Below are 25,845 nucleotides of genomic sequence, written 5' to 3' on the forward strand. Positions count from 1 at the left end.
GTGTTTTTTTTTTTTTTGCGGGGCAATGGGGGTCAAGTGACTTGCCCAGGGTCACACAGCTAGTAAGTGTCAAGTGTCTGAGGCCGGATTTGAACTCAGTACTGACTCCAGGGCCGGTGCTCTATCCACTGCGCCACCTAGCTGCCCCTGAATCTATCCTTCTTAAAGGTATAGGAGAAGAGGGAGTACACACCAGGGATGGAGTACAAAGGTACAGAGATAGAAGATGGTATGTAATGTGAGGGATTCTACAGAGCAAGCTCCTTTAAGTGGCATGGTCAGTGATTGGAAGGGGAATGGGGGTGGGTGCTGTAATATGAAACAATGCTGGAAAGGTAAGTAGGAAACAGATTGTAAAGGGCTTTAAGTACCAGGCTGAGTAGTTTGTATTGTATCCTAGAGGGAACAGGGAGCCCCCTTTGAGGTTCTTTATTTACCTTTTAAACTATCTACCACATCTTCCAATCTTTTTTCTAATTGTCTAATACTTAACCTGACAACCTCTATGATTTCAACAGGAAAAGAAACTTACATGATTGATGCAAAAGGCATCTTCCTGAGAGCAGATCTGTCAGTGTCACTTAAAAATTCCAGTGGTTCCCTATTGTCTCTAGGAATAAAATATAAATTCTTCTAAAAGCTAAATAGTTTTTAAAGCCTCTCACGTTGTGACCCTAATTCAGTTTTCCAGCTGGCTTAGTGGATTGGGTGCTGAACTTGGAACTTGCAGTCAGGAAGACCTGGGTTCAGGCAGGCCCTATGTCTCTGGCCAAGTCACAACCTCTCTCCTCAGCTTCAGTTTTCCCACCTCTGAAAGGGGTGTAATAATAGTAACACCCCCCCCCATTGTTGTGAATAACAAGATGATGTGTAAAAACGTTACATGTTTGCAAACATTAAGTACTATATGCATGCTAGCTGTTCTTATTAAGTTGAATCAAGAAGCATATATTAAGCATCTACTATACATATGTCAACCTTGCTAAGCTCTGGTGATACAAAGACAAGTCAAAACGTCAGTTCTTAAAGAGCTCACGTGATGAAGACACTGTCTAACCCAACATTATCTCTGCCTCTTTCGTATAGCATTGCATCTCCCATCTCTGATTTTATTCTGCTTGTCCACCTAGGTAGCACAGTGGATAGAGCACAGGGCCTGGAGTCAGGAAGATTTGTAGTCAAATCCAGCCCCAAATGATTACTAGCTGTGTGACCCTGGGAAGTCATTTAACCTCTGCCTCAATTTCCTTATCTGTAAAGTGAGAATAGCATCTGCCTCACAGAGTTGTTGTGAAGATCAAGTGAAATAATACTTGTGAAGCACTGAGCACAGTGGCACATGTTGTTCAGTCCTACCGGACTCTTTGTTATCCCATTTGGGGTTTTCCTGGTAAAGATACTGGAGTGGTTTGGCATTTCCTTCTCCAGCTCATTTTGCAGATGAGACTGAGGCTAACAGGGAAGTGACTTGCCCAGGGTCACACAGCTAGGAAGTGTCTGAGACCACTAGATTTGAACTCGAGGAAGATGTCATCTTGACTTCAGGCCCAACACTCTATCCACTGTGCCACCTATTCATAAATGCTTGTTTCTTTATCAGTCCCCCCCCCCAATCTGTTTAATACACTACATGTTCACTTCAGCCTCTTAGAATCGTTCCCTTCCTTTGTTTCCTAATTTCCACATACCCTCCTCTCAACTGCCAGTGTCCTACTTACATCCTTAACTACCTTGTGTTTATTTGTTTTTATTGTGTATATATTTGTTTGTACTAGTTTACCTTTTAGAATGTAAGCTACTAATGAGTAAGGATTGTTTCATTCTTTGTATTTGTATTCTGGCACCTTGCACAGTGCCTGGGCCATAGGGGCTTAATAAATGTTAGTTGATTGATTTGGTATTGAGTCATTTCAGAAGAAAAATAATTGTTGGTCCTGTCCTTCTTTAAATCATCCAGACACTTGGATATTTAAACAATGTAAGGACATTATATTGACAAGGATTTTATACTTTATACCCTGAAACACTAAATAACTTTTGCATAATTTGTTTAGCTGAGCACAGGGCTTGGCACATAGCAGGCCCTTATTAAATGTTTATTGACTAAGCTTTTAAGATAGTACAGAATCCCATTGTATTGACATTTTTCACTTTTCATTGTAGTAGTGACAGACATACCGAATAGCAATATATAATCTAGTCTGTGGTCTGATGAAAGGCACTTCTTGAGTTTTACTCAAGCAGAACTTTGGGATTCAAACTCTTGAGGCTGAAGGGGAAGCATATTCTTTGCTGTCTTTTTTGGTTGGTGGTCCAGCATTTAAGGAGGGAGATACTTTGTAGGGTAAAGAAAAACTGGGAAATGGCAGACTTAACCAAAGCACCTTTAGGAATATTGTCTGTTCTTTTGGTACAGATGCTCTTTCCCTTTATAACTCAAGTCAGTTGGGCCAAGGGACATTACTGTGTGCCTCCTGTGTATGCAGCATATACTGAGTAATCACTGGGGATTAGGTATAGGAAAGCATGTCTTTAAGGAGCTCACTTTCTAGTTGCGCTAGCAATAAATCAACAAATATTTATTAACTGCTGTGTAGGAAGTGTACTCTATTCTGAGGATAAGAAGACAACTGAACTTTTTCTTCAAGGAGCTTGCCCTTCAGTAGGGTAGTGCATCATTTACACAAATGAATATAATGTATATGAAAGACTGGTATAGAGGAGTGATACACAGACAGTAAAACAATAAGTAGTTAAAGAGAAGAACATGCCAGTTTTCAACTGGGATGGGTAGGGAAAGCTTAACTAGGTCAGATTTGAACTGGGGCTTTGAATGAAGGCTGGGTAGGATTTGGAGTGGGGGAAACTTTTGTGAACAAGTATGTATTTTAACCTGCAATATTGGTAGAGAATTTCATATTGCCTTGTAATAATCCTGTGAAGGGTTGTTACAAGAAATGGAAGCACAGGCAAGTTGTTTATTTAGGAAGACATTTGGTGACTGAATTTTCTGTGTTCACTTGAATAAATATGGCTGTAGACTTTCTTTGTATAGAATTATCTGAGACAGTAATTTTGTTTCAGGTCAAAAGCTACAATCACCTGAATCTATCTGCTTACATCAGGGAAAGCAGTGAGGATGGTCAGCCTACCATAATCCATATGTATGTAATGCATAAAGCAAATCTTAATTATTCTACAAGATATTTAAAAACCTTGCTAGTTACTGGATCTTATTCAGTGTGGTTTCTAAACTGTAGCTGATTATTAAATAACAGATAAAAACAAACCATGCTACCTTGAGGATATTTTATGCTATTGAGGAAGATTGCTTCCTCTAAATGTGATACCCTCTAAAAGACTATCTATCTCTCGCTAACTTGCAAAGGAGCTTTCTTGAGTGTATGGTTTTCATAGAATCTATCTACAAGGTGCTTTTTTTAGATCAACTAGTCTAAATTCTTCCTCTTACAGAAGAGGAAACTGAGGCCCAAGGAGATAAGTTGTTTGGTCACAAACCTAACATTTAGAATGTCTATTTACCAAGATGTATCTATCATGCCAGTGACTCAGAAAGTTCTTGTATATTTTAGCTTTCATTTACTATGTGTTGTAGCAAAATCTTTTTTGGTTAAATTGATTATTCAGTGTTTAGTCTAGCTAATGCATTGTGAGGTCAGGTGGATACTTGGGCTATATATGAATAATTCCTGTGGACACTTTTTTTTTAAATGGCAAGGTGATAAATTACACTTTTATTTACTCTTATTTTCACTACTGTTTGTTTTAATCATAAAAGTATTTTATTATTTTCTAGTTACATGTAGAGATAGTTTTCAACATTTGTTTTTATAAGATTTCTAGTTCCAAATTTTTCTCCCTCCCCAAGACAGCAAACAATCTGATATAGGTTATGTATGTACAGTCACATTAAACATATTAGTCATGTTGTGAAAGAAGAATCGGAACAAAAGGGGAAAACTTCAAAAAAGAAAAAAACAACAAAAAAAAGTAAAAACAGTATGGTTCAATCTACTTCCAGATTCCAGTGTTGTTTTTTTTCTAGATGTGGGAGAGCATTTTCCATCATGAGCTGTGGACACTAATTTTTTGGGGGGCGGGGGGTGCGGGGCAATGGGGGTTAAGTGACTTGCCCAGGGTCACACAGCTAGCAAGTCTCAAGTGTCTGAGTCTGGATTTCAACTCGGGTCCTCCAGAATCCAAGGCCGGTGCTTTATCCACTGCGCTACCTAGCTGCCCCTGTGGACACTATTAATATAATTTACCCTGAACCTCTTATTTAAGGAACTTATTTTTCCCTTCCCCAAAGTGAAAAGGGCATGAATTTGTGTACCAGTGGTTTTGGGGAATGAAAGATGCTAACATTGAGCAGGGACAAGCTTTCATTTTCAAAGACTAGCATCTTCCCCCCAAAAACAAACAAAAAAAAACCCATCTCAGAGCCTTGTTAGATGGGTGGCTTGCTTGGATTACCAGTTCAACTAATGCTTCCCTCATTTATATACTGTCATGGATTCCATTAAGAGCTGATTTTTAAAAATCTATCAATAGCTATTTTAGTTAATTACAAAACTTGGATAGTAAAATATTGTCCATAACATTTGAGATTTTGTGTATTTATATGTGAAGTGAGTAAATTAGTAATTTTGCTAGAACATACTTAGCTATATATAATTGCAGAAGTAGTTTTCTTAGAAAATCCATGTATTGATTGTGGAAGTAGTTTTCTTAGAAAATTCATTAATTTTAAACTGTGTTGCATTCTGTGACCTCTTAAAATTGCCAAGTAGGAGATATAATTGATTTTCATTTTTCGGTTTGGATAAAAATTTATCACATTAGAAAAAAAAATCAGAGAATTTATAATTTTTTCAGTTCCTAGAAATTTTATTCTTAGGGAGCGTGAATTTATTCTCTATTACCTTTCCAATTAAATATAAACTCCTTTTTGGCATTTAAAGCCCATCACAACCTGCTCCAACCTACCTTTTCAGCCTTATTACATGTTACTCCCTCTTAAGAACTCTGAAGACCAGCCAAACTGGCATTGTTATTGTTCTTATGTCAGAAATGTAGTATACTTCTTTCTCGTGTAGTTGTCAGAATCTTTATACAGTAGTTATACTTCTAAGGCTCAACTCAAGTGCCATCTTCTATATGAATCTTTTCCTAATACTTTCCCTCACAATCCCCATGTATTTATTTTCTCCCTTGAATAGATGTCGTCAAGAGCAGGAGATTTGTTTTATTTTTGCCTTTGTATGCCCAGGCACTTAATATATGTTTGCAGATTGAGTAAGGAACTGAAAGTCTTTTCAGTTGAAAAACAAACTTATTTTGTTACAATTGGTCGAAAATGAACTGCTTAAATTTACCTCGTAAGTATAAGTATGAAGTAGGTAATTTTGGGTTAGTGGTCTTTTTCAGCTTAAATAAACTAACTTCATTTATTTTAAGTGTTCATATAGCCATATGTTGGGATTGGGTAGGTAAAGATGCTGATAGTTTGGACATATTTGACTTAAAAAAAAAAAATCTTGTCTTGCCCTTTGAAGGAGAGTAATGTTACTGACTTTGTATACTAATAAGATAGTATTTCCTAGAGAACATATTTAATCCCATACATCCAAGACATGAAAAGGTAGTATATTACTGTTCAAATGAATGGGGGAGGCAATAATGAAAGTTTAAAAACATGCTTTGTTTTACACCTGCATCTCCCTTTGAGAACTTCTTCCCTTATCAGAGAGGCTAATGTTGGTCTCAATAGGACATGAAATTGATGGTTGGGAGTTGGTACTTGGCTTTAGACCTGGCTGTATAATTTTGTATGGAATCTGGCATATCTACTTTCCCCAAAGGGTCTTTGGTTTTTCCAGGTAGGTGTTTTAAATTTGTTTTTGCAATATTCTTTTTTTTAATCATAAAAGTATTTTATTATTTTCTAGTTACATGTAGAGATGGTTTTCAACATTTGTTTTTATAAAATTTGTAGTTTCAAATTTTCTCCCTCCCTCCCTCCTTCCCCAAGACAGCAAAGCAATCTGATATAGGTTATACATGTACAATCACATTAAACACATTTCTGCTTTAGTCATGCTGTGAAAGAAGAATCAGAGCAAAAAGAAAAAACCTCAAAAAAGAAAAACACGGTTCTTTTTTTCTGGATTTGGAGAGCATTTTCCATCATGAGTCCTTTGGAACTATCTTGGACCATTGTATTGCTGAGAAGGGCTAAGTCTATCACAGTTGATCAACACACAATGTTGTTGGTACTGTTTACAGTGTTCTCCTGGTTCTGCTTATCTCACTAGGCATCAGTTCATGTAAGTCCTTCCAGGTTTCTCTGAAATCCTCCTGCTCATGGTTTCTTACAGCACAATAGTATTCCCTTACATTCATGTACCACAACTTGTTCAGCTATTCCCCAATTGATGGGCATCCCCTCAATTTACAATTCCTTGCCACCAAAAAGAGAGCAGCTATAAATATATTTGTACGTGTGGGCCCTTTTCCCTTTTTTATGATCTCTTTGGGAAAAAGACCTAATAGTGGTATTGCTGGGTCAAAGGGTATGCACAGCTTTATAGCCATTTGGGTATAGTTCCAAATTGTGTTTGCAGTATTCTTAATAAATATCTTGTTTTATTTATAAGAAACTTGTAGGAAAAAGTATTCAGATGATGCTTTATTTTATAGCTAGCATATATATATAACTTTAAGGTTTACAAAGTGTTTGACATGTTGATCTTCACATGAATCCTGTGAGGGTAAGCTTGCTTTATATAGTTTGAGACAAAGCCACTCCTAAAACATTGAGCTCTTATTCAGTTTGTCTCATATTAGTTGTGCCAAATACTCCAGTACACAATCTTTACTAAGTACTAGAAAGACTGATAGTTGTATAAAGTTGACTAAACACTTTTTTCTTGTTATCATTTAAGCAGAAGGATTATAGTAGTAATAGGTAGCATTAATAGATATACAAAGTTTTTTTTCCCCCTCTTACCTCTGTTTAGGCTCAAAGATGTTTATATTCTTAGGGGTCAACAGTAAAGGGTCAATCAGTAGGCATGTATTAGATCTTTAGTCTGTCCTAGGGTTCCTTGCCAAGCCCTAGGGATAAAAAGAAAAGTCAAAAACAGTTCCTGCCCCCAAGGAGCTTGCTTAACATTGTGTGGGGGGGGGGGGAGGGGGGTTCCGGGCAATGAGGGTTAGGTGACTTGCCCAGGGTCATGCAGCTAGTAAGTGTCAAGTGTCTGGGGCTGGATTTGAACTCAGGTCCTCCTGAATCCGGGGCCGGGGCTTTATCCACTGCTCCACCTAGCTGCCCCCTTGTTTAACACTTTAATGGAGGAAGCAACATAAATAAACCAGAACATATAAGAGAAAAAGCAGTGGAAAGTCCCCTTAGAGGGGATGTTAGTAATAGTTTGTAAGGGACTTAGATCCTAAATGAGCAGGTTCTTGGTTATGTAAAATGGAGAATTTTAATAAAAACTTTAATTATCTTCTGGTTTTACCATAGATTTAAAGGTAATAGTGATCATGCCTTTCAGAATCGATTTTGTGGTTGAGCTGATAGAATAAAATCTTGAAAGAAAACTGTAAGGAAAAAAATATTCATAAGTAAGCAGTATAACTGATTGGGATAATTTATCCCATGATTTAGGATATTCCTTTTTTCTGCTACATTATTGAGCCCTTTATTTTTTTTTTTTAAAGCCTAATCTAACCTAATGGACATTCTCAGTTTTTGCAAATGTGAGACCCTTTTCTTTGTGTTCTTTCACTCAGAAATAAATGAAACAAAGATTAAAAAGGAAACTAACTTGAACTAATATACAGAAATCTATGTATTCTGGTTTCATTGATTTTTTTTTTTAAAGCAAAATGAAACTTTAATGTGTTCCATTTGTTTGTTTTTTGTGAGGCAATTGGGGTTAAGTGGCTTGCCCAGGGTCACACAGCTAGTAAGTGTTAAGTGTCTGAGACCGGATTTGAACTCAGGTCCTCCTGACTCCAGGGCCAGTGTTCTATCCACTGTGACACCTAGCTGCCTTCATTTGTTTGTGATGCACATCAACAACAATAAAAACTTTTGGTACTTTTAATGGGACAACACTAACTTATGATGGGGGGAGGTAAGAGAAATAGATAAGGAGGGACCTTTGGTAGCAAGTTAGTGCTACTAAAACACTTGCCTGAGTTAGGAGAGGTCCGGGAAGAGCAGAGGGGAACCCAGGTAATTGATAGGTTAATTAGTGCCAAAGTGGTAGAGTACAAAGGCTCAGCCAGTTAAGATTGAGTCACACTCTAGAACTGTTGTTTTCTAGTCTTTTAAATCTTGATAACCTGTGAATCCTGGGACATATTTGGAGTGGGGGAAGGGATCAGGAATGAGTAGAGTGGAGTTAGGCCTTTGGCTTCCCATATGACTTCCCACTCTTCCTCTGAGCAGTCAAGTCAACAAACCATTTATTAATTAAGCACACACAAACTATGTGCTAGGCACAAAGTGTTAGAAATGTAGGGAAAGGTCTGCTTTCAAGGAGCTCACTGTCTAATGGGGAAGAATACATGCAAACTGGGTACAACAAACTCTACATAATGTGTGTATGTATATTTGATAAAATGGAGATAATCAACAGAGGGAGGTTTACTAGCATTAAGAGGTATCAGTAAAGGCTCTTTTAGAAGGTAGTTTTTAAAGGAAGCTATCTCTCTAGACAAATTCCGTAAAATAGAGTAATATTCTTCTACTGTTGTTAATGTCATATAAAGTTAATTTGTAGACCTTGCTTGGACAAGTAACTTTAACTGCTCAGTTTAAATCTCTGCAATCCATTCTGCCTCCTTGCTTTGAAATAAATCAGGGAAAACTCTTCCATGGATATTATTGATGCACCAATTTGACATTGGTCAAGAAAACATTTTGGTGCTGTTAAAACTGTGAGACCTTGTTTTCTTTTAGCTGAATTGCTGCTTTTCATGTCTCCCAAAAGCAAATGAGCCACGTTTTAAATTTAAATCATTTGAAACCTTGCTGTAAGGTTACATTTGGGCATCTGTTATTGCTAATTATGTTTTTTATTTGCTCCTGGTGTGTTAGAAAAGCGATTGCTGAGACTTGAGTTCTTATCTGCACTAATGAAGTAGAACTCTGCAACAGCTAGATAGTTAAAAACAACAACATATTTACTTTCCATTTTTATTGTTTCACTATACCTTTCACTACCATCTTTCACCCTACATTTTGAGTCAGAAAACAAAGATTTTCCCATGCCTAAATCCCCATCTTTCTAGCTAAGAATTCATTAAGTTGAATTTTTGTCCTTGTCAGAAGAGACAACTGGCTTAGAAATTGGAATAAGGAGGAAATGCTTTATTTGCATCAGCTGACATGCATTCCTCTCATCTGTTTTACCTCTACCTCCCTTGAGCATGCTTCTTAACTGCCTGACTACTTAGTCCCTTGTATATTGTCTGTCCCTTTATAATGTAAATTTCTTTTGGGCTAGGGCCCTCTCACTTGTATGTTTCCTTTGGGCTTAATACAGTTCCCACCTTAGGCCTTTTCAGTGTCTGAAAGTGTTTTGTCATTTCCTTCTCCAGCTCATTTTACTTATGAGGAAACTGGGGCACCCAGCTAGTGCCTGAGCTTGGATTTGAACTTGAGTTTTCCTGACTCCACTCCTAGTACTCAGTCCACTGTGTCCCTTCTTAAAATACTTTTTTCATTCATTCAGGTTACTTTGCCTCCCACAGTCCTGTGTTTCCTCTGGTTTAGGGTAAGGGAAGCACTTGTTACAGAGGGATGTCCTGCAGAAATACTAGTTTATTTTGGGATGCAAAGCTCTGCCCTTTTCTCAGTGTATTGCCAGTGCAGTTGAAGACATGTCAGTGGGCTATGTAGCTGCTGCAGCTTTTCTTCTGGGGTCAGATATACAGAAATGCCAGACCTGAAAATTGGAAGACATGGTTAAATGTCATCTTATATTATTGACAAAGAATTTGTTTCGCTTTGAATTTGTTCCAGTAATACACAAACAATACCAGGCTCTTCTTTCATTCTGCACTTTTCAGGAGTATTAAGAATTGCTTAAAAGAGGGGGAAACTTTGAAAGATGCAGATTTTTTAAAATTATGTCTTTTTAAAATTGTTTTTTATATTGCCTCCATTTCCCATTGTAATTATTCCCATCTCCCTTCCAGAGAGCCTACAAAGAAGAGGGAATGTACTTTCTCTTTTCTTTGGGTTACAAGTTTGGTGGTTATAATTGCACAGCTTTCATTTTTCAGTTGTTTTGTTTTTGTTGTTTCCACTTAATTGTTGTAATCATAATGTATATAGTTTTCTTGGTTCTTCACTTTGCATCAGTTAATGTCTTCCCATGCTTGTCAGTATAATTTCTTATGGTATGGTAATATACCATAACATTCTTGTATCTCAGCTTTTTAGCCAATCCCCCAATCCTTTTGAGCTTGGGAAGATGTAGATTTATTTATTTATTTTTGGTGAGGCAGTTGGGGTTAAGTGACTTGCCCAGAGTCACACAGCTAGTAAGTGTTAAGTGTCTGAGGTCGGATTTGAACTCGGGTCCTCCTGACTCCAGGGTTGGTGCTCTATCCACTGTGCCACCTAGTTGCCCCAAAAATGTAGATTCTAATTCTAGTGTGTGTAGGGGTGTTAATAAATGATCGAGGCCTTCAAAGATTAATGAAGATTGTCTAGGATGGTGGTACATGCCTACTATAATCCTCTTCCCTTTTTTCTGCTATAATTGATTTTAGAATATGGTATGAGTGTCTTCTTTCTTCCTTCCCCCTTTAAAAATGTACTTTAATGATACCTTCCCATATAGAGTTCACCATCTAAGGAGATAATAAGTACATAAGAGGTACCTACTTTATTTCCCATCTAGGCTAGGGGGAGATAAATGCAACAACTTTTTACTTTTTTAATACTTTTTTTTCCAATTACATGTAAAAATAATTTTTAATATTCACTTTAAAAAATTTTGGTTCCAGGGGCAGCTAGATGGCGCAGTGGATAGAGCACCGGCCCTGGATTCAGGAGTACCTGAGTTCAAATCTGGCCTCAGACACTTAACACTTACTAGCTGTGTGACCCTGGGCAAGTTGCTTAACCCCAATTGCCCCTCAAAAAAAAAAAAAAACCCCAAAAATTTTGGTTCCAAATTCTTTCTCTATCCCTCCTCTCTGATATGATAATCAATTTGATATGAATGCAACAAATTTTAGTGTCTTTATTTGCCTTTATTATTTTGAAGTACTGGGGTAGGGCGGGGAAAAGGTTGGTAGTGAGTAGTTATCTCACTTAGGCCCAGGTTTTTTCTAATTTTTTAATTGCCTAGTGTGGGCACTCTTGGACTAACATAGTCCATTTTACTGTCTAAATGCTGGCCTGAGCTGCATTACTTTTTGGCTCATGTTTGCCTTGGGGGAAGGGAGACAAGTGTTGGTTTTAAAAGCATCCATTTTTCTTCCTCTACTATATTTATTGATGGGGAAAAAAATAAACACTGTCCATTAAGCTCTTTGTTGACTAAGATTTTTTTTTTTAATTTTAGTGAGGCAATTGGGGTTGTGACTTGCCCAGGGTCACACAGCTAGTAAGTGTTAAGGGTCTGAGGTCAGATTTGAACTCGGGTCCTCCTGAATCCAGGGCTGGTGCTCTAGCCACTGTGCTACCTAGCTGCCCTTTATCTTTATATCTCAAATATGTTTACTCTTGTCATCCAGTTCTCTTCTGTGTTAACCCCCAATCATTACTGGGCATGAGCTCAGACAATTTTAATATGTTACTGCAAAACCTAATTTTAAACATCTGTCTTGCTATAGGGTTCCAAAGTCAAACAAATGGTTTTTGAACAAGTGATGTTTAATTTGATTTAAATTACTGTTTTAGACATTCAGTTTTATCAGTTCTTTTTAAACAAAAATTTCTTTTAAAAAAATCACAACTCAAGCATATTTAATGTTAATTCTTCTCTTCTCCCCAGCAAGCCATTGCTTTAATGAAAATTTTAAAATTGAGGACTGAGTAATTCAGTAAAACTAACCACATCAGCCCACTCTGACAGTAAATGCAGTGTTCCTTACCTGTAGTCTGCACTTCTGCAATGAAAGAAGGGAAGTACATTTTCTTTTCTTTTCTCTGGACTAGCTTAATCATAACACAGCTTTCAGTTTAGTTCTTCCATTTACATTGTTGCCATACACTATACATTTTAAGGCAATGAATTTTTTCTGAAAATGCCAGGGGAAAAAAGTTGATTTCATTTTCTGTTTGCCAGAGTTATAAGACAAAATCTTTGGATAACAAACCACCTTTAAGTCAATAGTTTAATCATGTTTATTTAAAGAATTTGTGTGCCATCAAAATTTGCAACAAAAAAAAAATTCACCAGGAAAAATAACTTTTACATTCTTATAAAAGTTTTTATGGTTGAATGGTGTTTGCATGTATTGATATCCTTAGTGATTATGGGGCAGCTAGGTGGTGCAGTGGATAGAGTACTGGCCCTGAAGTTGGGAGTTACCTGAGTTCAGATTTCCCCTCAGACACTTATCTGTGTGTGTCACCCTGGGCAAGTCACTTACGGAGAATGAAAGACAAACAACAACAATCCTTAGTGAAAATAGAAGGGCAAAACAAATCACATCATCAGTTATGTTTTATAGTTTTTACTTAACAGATCTGCTTTTACCTGCTGACCCGTGCATAAAGGGAGACCTTAATAAGAGTTCATGGTGAAAGTTTACCTATATAGAAGAAACCAGGGATTGCTTTCTTTGGGACTTCTTTAGATTTCAGTATCAAGTGAGGCATAAAAGAAGTACTTCGTGAAAGTGTTTGCCAGTTGGGAGAATGTGTTGAAAAGCCCACCCGGAAGGTTTCCTGAAAACTGGCAGTTTACCAAATGCACCTATATATGAATTATATTGTGCTTCTAGCATCAAGCGCCAGAATGCTTCTGGGCCACTTAAAAAGAGATTAACATAGTTATATATGTGTACTCAAAAATATGTGTATATTGTAATATATATGTAATATATGTGTACTCAAAAAATCAAGTGGATACAGAATGTATTTTGTCCAGGTTATAACATGAATTTAGATGGGAATCTCGTGTGTGTGTGTGTGTGTGTGTGTGTGTGTGTGTGTGTGTGTGTCTTGTATAGATGCTTCTGTTATGCAAGTAGTGAAAAAAGATAAATAGCCAGAATGCTGCATTTCAGAAAACATTAAAATAAGTGGAGGAAGGCCTTCAGTGACGGAACTAGATCTTTTATAGGAGGTTTATGGAATTACATGGAGAAAAATTGAGTAGGAAGAGATGATGTGGAGGAGGTTCCCATGTCACAGAGGTACTTCTGCTCTCCCAAATCTGCCCTGATACCTCTAGCTTATTTGTTTGGCATTTAACATCCTGCAAATATGGCTTGAGCTTACTGCCTTTCCAAATTTATTTCAAGTTACTCTCCTGTGTTCTCTATTTCAGGCAAACTGGCTTACTTTTTTTTTTTTTTGGACTGGGCAATGAGGGTTAAGTGACTTACCCAGGGTCACACAGCTAGTAAGTGCCAAGTGGCTGAGGCTGGATTTGAACTCAGGTCCTCCTGAATCTAGGGCTGGTACTTTATCCACTGTGCTACCTAGCTGCCCCTGGCTTACTTATTTAATGTAAAGAGTCATCCCATCTGTGGCTTTCATATGCCTGGAATATATTTCCTTCTTACCTTTTCAGATACTTAGTTCTGCTGCTTGTTCTACAGGCCTTCACTGATTCTGGGATCTCATTCCCCCCCCCCCCCTACCATTACTTTATTAACATTTCTCCACGGTGAATCAACTGGATGAAGTAAATTTAGGTAGCATAGCACTTGGATTGACATTAGTGATTTATGCTTTACTTATTTATGTGATTTATAGGTCAGTATGCTAAGATCCCTCAATATGCTGCCTTCAGTTGCTTGGATAGTACCAGAGACTTTGCAGAAAATGAAAGGTCTGCCTATGATCAGATTCTTTGTTCCCCCAAAGCTGCTCCTTTCTAAATTTTTTTGGTAATCACAAAAACCCACTTTCTGGGGTTGGGGTTTTCTAGGGATTAAGATAGTTGTCTTTGCACTCAGCAGGCAAGGGCAGAGCAAGAAGGCTGGCTAGTCAAGACCATCCTCAGTATCGGATGTTGAAAGGATAGTCTTTGTGATTTTTAGCATTAGGAAGTGCAGCCAGTTGAAGATTCCTATTCAGGCTGGGGAGGGCATCCATGTCTTCTTTTCTGAGTTCAAAAACAAACACCAGGAAGTTCTCTTATTCAACTTGGTGTGACAGATTTAGGGATTACCACCACATCTCTCTATATGTGAAATCGGATCAAAACCCGAGGTTTGGATTTCTTGTATTTTTCTGCAATATTTTTAATAATGGGTTCATTGAAGACATCACTCATGCCCCCAAGTGGACGATAGGCTGTCACAGAGATACCTTTCGAATAGCAATAGTTGATTAGCTTCTCCTGAGTGAGGAATGGGTGGCTCTCTGTCTGGTTGGTTATTGGCTTGTATCGTAAACCAGGCTTGTTCAAAAGTCTCTCAATTTGTTTGTGATTTAAGTTGGAAACCCCTATAGCTTTCACCAGTCCCTCACTCAATAGATCCTCCATGGCCTCCCATGTGTTCAAGTAGTCAGTTTCACTGGCAATGATCATCCCATTTTGGTCCCTTGAAGTTATCATGTCCTGCCTTAAAACCCATAGGCCAGTGAATAAGGTAAAGGTCCAAGTAGTCCAGCTGTAGATCTTCAGGCTATTTTGGCAAGCACATATCACAAGGCCCTTCTCATGGAAGGTATTCCAGAGCTTACTGACGATGGAAAAAGTCCTCCCATTTCACAATGCCTTCTTTTATCTTTTGCTGAATACCTTCTCCCACCTTATTTTCATTGTGGTACAAAAAGTCATAGTCAAAGTGGCGGTAACCCAGGTCCTTTACTGTTTCAGTCACTTGATTTGGAGAAGACTTTGAGGTCCTGAGACCACCCAGTATAGGGATTTTCTCCAGCCTTCTCCAGGCTAGTCTAGCTGATCACTCAGTATTTCCTTCTGTAGATATATCTTCCCTGGTAGAATTAAGCTTTTCAGGAATACAGTCTTTCTTATTTGTTTTGTATCCCCAGAGCCTTGCACATAAGTGCTTAAATTCTTGTTGAAGTTTAGTTGACTCATGTACTCATTGGAGTCAAATGAAAGATATACTGGATATCTTTCTTTGGTTAGTATGTATATTCTAATAATAAGACTATTAATGTCTTTAAAAAATAATTTTAGTAATATAAATCCAAGTTCTAAAAGTAAAGATTCAGTATGTCATTTCAGTCAGATCACCATGGAAAAAAAATTGGGGGCTATCTCTGTAAACCAGCATTTTCCTCTTTCAGTTTTATACTCTGGCAGAGAGACAAACTTTTTTTTTTTGCTTTTGCTTTTGCTTTTTTCCATTTAGCAAAAATTAGGCCAAAAGTATAAAAATGGTTTCTGTGCCTGCTAAGGAAACAGCTCATTTTAAAATTTCATTTGTTGCTGATCTAGGTACTTTAGTGATAGCTACTGATAGAACTTTATTTGAACCCTCACCAACCAATAAGCATTTATCTTTAACATAGAGGCTTATTATGGTTTACCCTGGTCAAAGAAAGGCTTACTTATGGCAGTATGAAATTATAGTATTTTACTTACTTTAGTCTAACTTTCCCCCTTTTTTTTTCATATGTGAAGCCAGCAGAGGGCTGAAGTCACAGAACTGGTTAATGGTCATAGAAATAGAATAATGCTATTATAGCTCACATTTATATAGCTTTTTAAAATGTAAAAATTGCTTACTTACAGCCTTCTAAAAGTAGGCGGTGCTTGCCACATAGTAGGTGCTTAATATATACTTGAGCAATTGACTACAAAGCAGAAAAACCCCTTGGCAAATGCTATCTTTAGTTCTAAACTATTTTCCCAAATAGGTCTTTAAAAACAAAAACAAAAACAAACCCATTCCATTTAAAGACTGCCAGCTATCTGAGGGGATACTTAACTAGGAAATCTATTAGAAGATAGGGAACCCTAATCTTGATTAAAAGGTTCATTTGGCATATTAGAAACCTTCAGATACCATCTTTTCACTAATATAGAGCAAAGGTTTTGATCTTTTTTGAACAAAGCTTTGCCATATATGCAACTTGCTTTTTATTGAAAAGTAAAGAGATTAAGATTCCTTCCAGGATTTTGGGAATCATATTTTTACTTTAAAAAAAAATGTTACAGCTCTTCTCACTGTACTTGTCATGTATGAGCAGGTTTATATCACATAGAAGTAATAGTTCAGAATTGATATATTGAAAGGAAAGCATTGGCAGGGGAAGCTATTGATTTAGTCTGGAAAAAATAAACTTAATTTGTATATATGTGTGTGTGTGTTGTTTTTTAATATTCTGGCAGGGAAGATTCTTAAGGAAACTAGGAACGATAAGTTTTAGATATAGAGTCTTGTTATTTATATTGGATATGGAATCCTCACAATTAACTAATCTTTTCTGACTTGAGCTTTTCATTAACATCTTTACCTTTCACAAAACCATACTATGAAGCATCCCATTACCTTACAATCATAAGATGTATTATCTATCTTTTAAAGATGATAAATTCTGGGGCGGCTAGGTGGCGCAGTGGATAAAGCACCGGCCCTGGATTCAGGAGTTCCTGAGTTCAAATCCATTCTCAGACACTTAACACTTACTAGCTGTGTGACCCTGGGCAAGTCACTTAACCCCATTGCCCCATTAAAAAAAAAAAAAGATGATAAATTCCTGGAGATTGGGTTTCTCATTCTCTTTCTGTAAATGTTGTAGATGCCACTCACTTTTAAGAACAGTAAATGTCTTAAAGACACTGGACATCTATATCCAGGTGAGATTGTAGAATAGAAATGAGTTAACAAAAATATTTGAAGAGTATAAAGTATATTGACTGATATGCTTACTTTTGACCTTTTATATAAATTACATTTATATATTTGATATTTATATCACTTATTTCTCTTTTAATATATATATATCCTCTCCTCTCTATATCTATATGAACCTTTTAACAAGATTTAAAAAAAGAAACTAAATAAACTAAAACATACTAACCAAATTTGACCTAATTATGCAGTGTTCCATACCTGGAAAGAAGGGAGGTCTTATCTCTTTGGGACCAGGCTCAATGTCCTCATACTTCCATTGTGTTCAGTTTTAGTTTTTCCATTTTTTATTATTGTATTTGTTGTGTATAGTTTCTTGGTTCTGCTTATTTCACTTCACATTAAAATAAACCATTTCATACTTTTCTTACTGTTTATAATCATCTTATAGTGCAATGTAAGGTCATTGGCAATTTTAAATGTTTTATATATATATTTTAGTATATATTTGACCTTTTCTTTTATCATACAGTTAATATACCTAGCAGACATGGGATCTCTAGGGTTATGGATATAGTCATCCCTTAGCATAATTAATTGCTTTCCAGAACAGTTGGGCCCGTATAATAATGTGACTGACTTTTCTACAACCTCTTCAGCTTTGATTAAATTCCATTTTTATTCCCATTTTCATTTATCTCTCCCAGTTTATTGCAGTTCTCTTATTAGCTTTTTTTAAGAGCAGTGGTTGGCAAACTATGGCCCACAAGCCAAATCTAGCCACATACCTTTTTTTTTTTTTTTTTTTGCTGGCTCACAAGCTGAGAATGGATTTTACATTTTTAAATGGACATCTCATTGTTGTCATTCTTGAAGGTGTTTTTTTTGTTTGTTTGTTTTTATTCTATAGGGGTTTTTGACCCATGATTTATTTAGGGTTATATGCTCTTGGAAGAGTTAGTGTTCCCGAGGGTGGCAGTTAAGTCTGGTTAATAAGTAATGAGAGAGAATGAATATTACTATGAGAGGTAGACCTATTCTGATGAGAGGGGAGAGAGAGAGAGAGAGAGAGAGAGTGAGTGTGTGTGTGTGTGTGTGTGTGTGTGTGTGTGTGTGTGTGTGAGAACATACAGCTGGGAAAATCAGGAAAGGCATTAAACAAGAGGATCCTTGAACTGAGTCTTAAAAGAGGACTAATAGGGGCAGCTAGATGGTGCAGTGGATAGAGCACTGGCCCTGGAGTCAGGAGTACCTGAGTTCAAATCCAGCCTCAGACACTTAACACACACTAGCTGTGTGACCCTGGGCAAGTCACTTTAACCCCAATTGCCTCACTTTAAAAAAAAAAAAAGGACTAATAGAAAGTCTAGGAGGTAAGAATGCAGTGCATTCACACAGGGGAACAGCTTGTGTAAAGATGTGGATGTAGGTGACATTACATGTGTGAAGAACGACAAGGAAACCAGATTTCACTGGATTGTAGATGATGTAAAGGTTTGATAAAACTAGAAAGGATGGTTGGAGCCAGATTGTGAAAGGTTTTATATGTCAAAGTGTCTTGGGCACAACAAACCTTTGACTACTACGATCATTTATGTAATGTTTGATCACTGTAGTTCTGTTCCCTTTTCCCTTTTTTTCATTGTTCTTTATTTAAAAGTGAAAATATTTTCCTTCCCACCTCTCTTCCCCATTGAAAAAGAAAAAAAAAACTGAGGCAAAATGTCTAATCAAGCAAAACCAATGTATTCTTACATTGGCTATGTCCCAAAATTAAGGTCTTATTTTGTATCTTGAGGTCATCACCTATCTTTCAGAACAAAGGTAGAATGCATCATTATTGGTGCCCTGCAATTACTAGTCATTGCATTGATCAGAGTTCATAAGTCTTTCAAAGTTGTCTTTATAATATTGTTGTATAAATTGTTCTCTTGGTTCTGCTTTCTTTATTTTGCAGCCATTCATTTCTTATGTTTTCCTAGGTTTCTCTGAAAATCTTTTCATTTCTTTCCCTTTTTTTTTGGCAGGGCAATGAGGGTTAAGAGACTTGCCCAGGGTCACACAGCTAGTGTGTCAAGTGTCTGAGGTCAGATTTGAACTCAGGTCCTCCTGAATCCAGGGCTGGTGCTTTATCTACTGCACCACCTGGTGGCCCCCAGATCTCTTCACTTCTTACAGCACAGTAGTATTCCATTACTTTCATATACCATAATTTGTTCAGCCATTCCCCAAATTATGGTTTCATCCTAGTTTCCAGTACTTGACCACTACAAAAAAAGAGCTGCTATAAATTTTTTAACATATGGGTCTTTCCCCTCTTTCTTTAATGTCTTTGGAGTTTTCCTTAAAATTTTGTTGCAGTTGCTATCCTAATTCACTCTAAGGAATGCAATTTTGAATTAGTATTTTTTCTAGAGAATATATACATGCGTACACACTTACGTGTGTGTGTGGGGGGGCATGATCTTATTTCATATAGTTCAGGAGTTCTTAATCTGGGATCTGTGGAACCATAGATTTCAGGAAGTCTGAGAACTTGGATGGGGGGAAAGTGTATCCTTATTTTCATCAACCTCTAATTGGAATTTGGCATTCCCTTCAATTATGAGTTAAATATTTTTAGAAGGGTGGGGTCCACGTATTTCACCAGATTGCCAAGGGGTTCGTGACACAAAGAAAGTTAAGAATAAGAACCCCTAGTCTAGGTTTTTGTTTTAAAATCTCAGTTATAGTGGGAAGAAACTATTTTAAAATGTTACATTTGGAAATTATTTGAATGGTTTTATATGCTTTGTTTCCTTTGTGACGATGAAAACTATATGTGTGATCGCCTTATTTCTGTCCCAAGTTTGGGAAAAATTAGTTGGGGTTTTTTATATATTTGTTACTTATAAATGAGAAGCTTTAGCACCAGTTTGGGGGCATTAAGCATTTATATTAAAGCATAACAAGTATTAGTAAAAAGAGAACACTTGGGTCAGAAAGTTAAGAAAAGGTCTATCTAGCCTAGAGCTCCAGCCTGGCCTCCTCCTTTCTCCAAGTCCTCTACCAAGAGCCTGTTTGAGAGCCAAACTGAGAGTGGAAGCTTTCTCTGCATCTGGAGGAGAGGTGTTCCTTACACACTGCTTCAAGCTAATTGGCTAGCATCCCCCAAATCTATTGGTTCACTGGGCTTAAGGGTGGTCTGGTGTTGAGGTCAGAGTTCACACCCTCTTGAGGGCCAGGCAGGTGTGGTTTTAATTGAATTAACTTTAAGTTAATCTGCTAAGTCAGTCAGTCCGATCAATCTCCTTGAACTGGGGTCTTTGGGTGTTCCAAAACCCATTGTTTTCTCACAAATCCCCCTTCTTCATAAAGAAACAGTTTCCTTAAATGAAGCAATAACATTACAGATACTTATAAAGGGTTCTGTAATGACTAACAATGTAAAGGGAATGAAAAGAGGAAAAAAAAAAGAAATCGAATGCATTGACAAAAACTAAAGGGGGCAGTCCCCTTTAGTAGGTAGATATTACGAATAAAGAAATCTAAAGGGGGCAGTCCCCTTTAGGAGGTTGATAATACAAATAGTGCAATGGGAAAAGGAAAACAGGAAAATGTCCATTTAAGTCTTTGAAAGTCTTATCTCAGATGGTTCTTGGGATGTCATCTGTGTATAGCTCTGGATTCTGGGCATGGTCTCAGGTGTGGATGGGATTTGGAATCAGGTATCTGGGTAACACTGGGGATTGCCTGCTTCTCCATGCTACTGGAAGATTTCCTACAAAATCGATCTTAACACAACTTTAAATAGCTTTGCCAAATACCAAATCAAACAATGAGAGTTCTCAAAAACATATGTCTAAAGAAATTCAGAATCTTTTATGTATTGTCTAGTTGTTACATATAAAACAGATATAATAAAAACAAAAAGTGAAACATTAAAAAAAATTAATATTACTACATACACCCCTCTGGAGTAATAAATTGAGAAGGTGTAATATAAACGTTGTCAGATTAATTTCAGTTATAGCAACTTCTAACAAAAGTAGATGTCTCCTTAAGTTACTTGCAAGAGAGTCCGTAAGTTATACTGGTATATCCTTCTTTAACACAGGGCTAAGACCATTGAGATATTAATTAAGAAAAGAATTTTTATCTTTGTTTCATCACTTTTTGCCATCCTATGCCTATTTATCCTCATGCCATTATGAGAAATGAAAGAATCTAAATATAACTAGTAACAGATGTCAAGGCCAAATCCAATATGACACCTGAGATAATTACAGGGTTACCATAAAAGAACAGAGAAGTAAGAGAAATGAGTGTGACTCTGCAGACAGCCAGTGCAATATGTAGAGGGGAAACTGAGTCAGGCTTAATTAGATGCATGGGATTGAGGCATCCATGGCATCAGGCATATAGGAGGGGGAATCAAATCCAGGTGTAGAATGAGATGGCATAGCCTGGCTGTCTGATGCTTATGGGAATTAAACCAAGAGAATCCAACCTCAGCTCTTGCCAATGGCTGTTCTGCCTGCCTTTCCCAAGGCAGTATAATACCTGAACTTCATGCATGTCACCCATTTTGTGACAGTTCAGTGCCCGCTTTTGTATGTATTCCCCTCATGAATAGCTGGTGTCTTGGCGGCTCTGATCTGATAACTCAGAATATAGACAATTAATGTCTCAAATGATAAATTCCCATAATCCAAGGCTCATATAGATTTAACAACTGAGGATAATGATGACAGGGGGAAAAAACCCCTGTGAATTAGGTGATGTGTAAAATTAAATGTGTGATTTTACTACACATTTAATTTTACATGTCACACCTTGTATCCATTTTTGTAGACTGGTGTATATTTCTATGCACTTTCTTATTCCCCTCTTTTTTTTAATTATAAAAGTATTTTATTATTTTCCAGTTACGTGTAGATATAGTTTTCATCATTTGTTTTTGTAAGATTTCTAGTTTCAATTTTTTCTCCCTCCCCAAGATAGCAAGTAATCTGATATAGGTTATATATGTACAATCACGTTAAACAAATTTCTGCATTCTTGGCTGTGACAGAAGAATCAGAACAAAAACAAAATACTTCAAAAAAGAAAAACAGCACCAAAACCAAGAAATAGTATAGTTCAATCTACATCCATATTGCAAGTTCTTTTTTTTTTTTTTTCTGGATTTTCCATCATGAGTCCTTTGGAGCTATCTTGGACCATTGTATTGCTGAGAAGAATCAAGTCTATCACAGTGGCTCAACACATAATGTTGTTGATACTGTATACAGTGTTCTCCTGGTTCTGTTCATCTCACTCACCATCAGTTCATGCAAGTCCTTCCAGGTTTCTCTGAAATCTGCCTGCTCATCATTTCTTACAGCACAATAGAATTCCATTACATTCATATACCACAACTTGTTCAGCTATTCCCCAGTTGTTGGGCAAACCTTCAATTTCCAATTCCTTGCCACCACAAAAAGAGCAGCTATAAATACATGTACATGTGAGTCCTTTTCCCTTTTTTGTGATCTCTTTAGGGACCTAATAGTGGTATTGCTGGGCCAAAGGCTATGCACAGTTTTATAGCCCTTTGGGCATAATTCCTGATTGCTCTCCAGAATGGTTGGATCAGTTCACAGCTCCACCAGCAATGCATTATTCCCCTCTTTCAAAGTAATGGGAGAATTCTTTTCATTATTCTAGTTTGTTTTCATGCTTTACTTGTTACTTGGCCAACTGTATATTATTACATATTCCTTTTTTGCTGCCCCCCCCCCACAATGTGGCCATTGTTTTTTTTTTTTTTTTTTAAGTGAGGCAATTGACTTGCCCCAGGGTCACACAGCTAGTTAAGTATTAAGTGTCTGAGGCAGTATCTGAACTCAGGTACTCCTGACTCCAGGGCTGGTGCTCCATCCACTGCGCCATCTAGCTGCCCCTGGCCGCTGGTTTTAAGACATCTTTTAATTGATTTGATTTCTGGTAATGGTGACTGAGTAGGCATTGTAAAATGATTCTATCCTAAACCACTACTTTTGGGAAAAATAATCAGAAGTAGCTAACTGTGATTCTTTAAGGGCCAAGTTATTAGGATCTTCAGTCTTAATCCTAGCAAGAATTGTACATCAATCTTTAGCTTAATAATCAGGCAATATGGTACAGCGTATGGCATAGGACTTGGTTGAATACTAGCTCTGGTACAACTTAGCTAATGCAACAACCACTTTGAGCCTATTTCGCCATCTCTAAATGGGGATAATTATACTTGAAGTATCTATCTCCACAGTGTTGTAAGAAAGTACTATAAAGACTTGTATATATGAATCTTATTGTTCAACTTGAAGATGCTAAACTTGTAGATAATTTTTTGTTTATGATACCAGATGACAATTTTAATGACAGCATTAGTGAAAATTGCTTGCTTATATGTTATCTTACAGTTGCCTTATAGACTTGGTCTTACTTGATCTTTACAATTATCCTATATGGCAAGTGTTATTTATTATCCTTTCCACACAGATAAGGAAAACAAACTGGGACTTGCTCAAGGTCTGATAAAACAAGTGTCTTAAGAATGAAATTCAAATTTAGATCTTCCTGACTTCAGGTTGGGGGGTTTCCCATTCTGTGGTTGTGATGGTGTCTGAGAAAACTGGATTTTACATGACAAATGATTTTTATTAAATATGTCTGGGAGCTCAATATAAATTCACTTCAGCTAATAAGAGCTGTTACATGGGATTGTTATTATATAACCAGTTGATCATTAACATTAAGCACTTTCTATGTACTGGGCACTGTGCTAAGCTGTAGGGATACAAAGAAAGGTAAAAGACAGTACCTGTTCAGCTCACAGTCTAATTGGGGAAACAATATGTAAACAATTATGTACAAACCAGATATATACAAGATTAGTTAGAGATAATCAGCAGAGGTGAGGCTCTAGTATTAAGGAAGATGGGGAAAGGCTTCTTACAGGTGAGATTTTAGCCAGTGTTATAATGCAGCCAGCTGGTAGAAATGAGGAAGGACAGAATTCCATGCATGGGGAACAACCAATGAAAATGCCTGAAGGTGGAAGATGGAGCGTCTTGTTCAAGGAATAGTGAGAACCAGGTGTCACTGGTGTGCAGAGTGCATGGTTGGGGTGTTAGGTGTAAGAAGATGGAAAAGGTAGGAAAGGTGGAGATGGGACAGGTTCTGAAGGGCTTTGAATGCCAAACAGATGTTATATTTGATCCTGGAGAGGTGATAGAATTGTGTGTGTTTCTGTGCCTGTGTGTCTGTCTCTGTGCTTGTGTGTATCTCTGTGTCTGTGGACTTGTGACAGGCAGACAAACCAGCAGACTATTGCAGTAGCCCAAATGAGAGCCTGAACAAAGGTGGTGGCAGTTTCAGAAGAGGGTTTATGCGAGAGATTCTATGAAGGTAAAATATAAAGTCGGTAGTCTTTTTTTTTAATCCTGAAAGTATTTTATTATTTTCTAGTTACATGTAGAGAGAGGTGGTTTTTTTAGAGATAGTTTTTAACATTTGTTTTTATAAGATTTCTAGTTCCAAATTTTTCTCCCTCCCCAAGACAGCAAGCAATCTGATGTAGGTTATAGATGTACAATCACATTAAACATATTTCTGTGTTAGTCATGCTGTGAAAGAAGATTCAGAACAAAAGGGAAAAACCTCAAAAAAGAAAAAAAAGCAGAAACAGTATGGTTCATTCTGCATGTAGATTCCACAGTTGTTTTTTGGGGTTTTTTGTGTGTTTTTTTGTGGATTTGGAGAACATTTTCTATCATGAATTCTTTGGAATTATCTTGGACTATTGTATTGCTGAGAAGAGTCCAAGTCTAAAATCGATAGTCTTTTGCAAGAGATTGGATGTGGAAAGTGAACCTTAATAGTAATAGGGAAGTTAGGAAGAAGAAAGGGTATCTAGTTCAGGATATCCAATAGTGGCAGTTAGAGATGGGAGATTGGAGATCAGCAGGCCATTGGGGCTGGATAAGTAAATTTAAGAATCATCAGCATTGAGGTGGTAGTTAAATACGTGGGAGCTGATGAGATCACCTAGTGAAATAGTGTAGATGGAGAAAAGAGGAGGGCCTTGGGGTATCCCCAAGGTAAGTGGGCATGACCACTTAGCACCATACTGTGCTAAGGCTTTCTTTATTGCTAATGACAGTTCATAAGGATAGGCTAAAGATTTTTTTAAAAATAGCCTCTGCCCTCAAGGAGCTTACATGTTTATCGGGGAGATAATATGCAGGTATGTAAGTATATACAAAATAAATTTGTAAGAGCAGTGATTGGCTGGGCAGGGAGGAGCTGGTGGTGAAGGTTAATGCATTACCAGCTGACTAGAAATCAGGAAAGGACTTAGACAATGCTAGAGAGCTAATTTTTATTTATTTAAATTTTTTTTTTTTTTTTTTTTTTTGCTGGGCAGTGAAGGTTGAGTCACTTGCCCAGGGCCACACAACTAGTAAGTGTCAAGTGTCCGAGGCTGGATTTGAACTCAGTTCCTCCTTAATCCAGGGCTGGTGCTTTATCTACTGCGCCACTTAGCTTCTTCCCCCCCCCCCCAACTAATTTTTGAGGGTAGTGAGGGATTCTTTTTAAAAAAATAATAATAAACATTTTTATTTAAAGTTCTGAATTCCAAATTTTATCCCTCCTTCCCACCCCCCCAGTCAGTGAGCAATCAGATATAGGTTATACATGTGCAGTTATGTAAAACATTACCATATTGGTCATTTTGTATAAGAAAACTTGAATTAAAAAAAAAACAAAAAAGTAAAAAGTAGCATGCTTTAGTCTGTGTTTGATCAATGTCAGTTCTTTCTTTGGAGGTGCATAGTA

At 37.1% G+C, this 25,845-nt stretch overlaps 1 protein-coding gene and 1 pseudogene across 3 annotated transcripts in view; one reads left to right on the forward strand and one right to left on the reverse strand.

Annotated features, from left to right (window-relative positions):
• Window positions 1-25,845, forward strand: part of SETD2 (SET domain containing 2, histone lysine methyltransferase) — a 153,441-nt gene that overhangs the window by 1,901 nt on the left and 125,695 nt on the right. The window contains exon 1 of one of the 3 annotated variants that reach the window (XM_043994800.1): window positions 3,089-3,164. The exons of the other annotated variants lie outside the window; for them this stretch is intronic. The gene's annotated coding sequence lies outside the window, so the exon portion shown is untranslated. Of the gene's footprint in view, window positions 1-3,088; window positions 3,165-25,845 lie in introns of those variants that run through there. 3 annotated transcript variants of the gene reach the window in all.
• LOC122738664 lies at window positions 14,228-21,567 on the reverse strand (annotated as a pseudogene).

The sequence above is a fragment of the Dromiciops gliroides genome, chromosome 1 (genome assembly GCF_019393635.1).
Source record: "Dromiciops gliroides isolate mDroGli1 chromosome 1, mDroGli1.pri, whole genome shotgun sequence".
Taxonomy (NCBI): domain Eukaryota; kingdom Metazoa; phylum Chordata; class Mammalia; order Microbiotheria; family Microbiotheriidae; genus Dromiciops; species Dromiciops gliroides.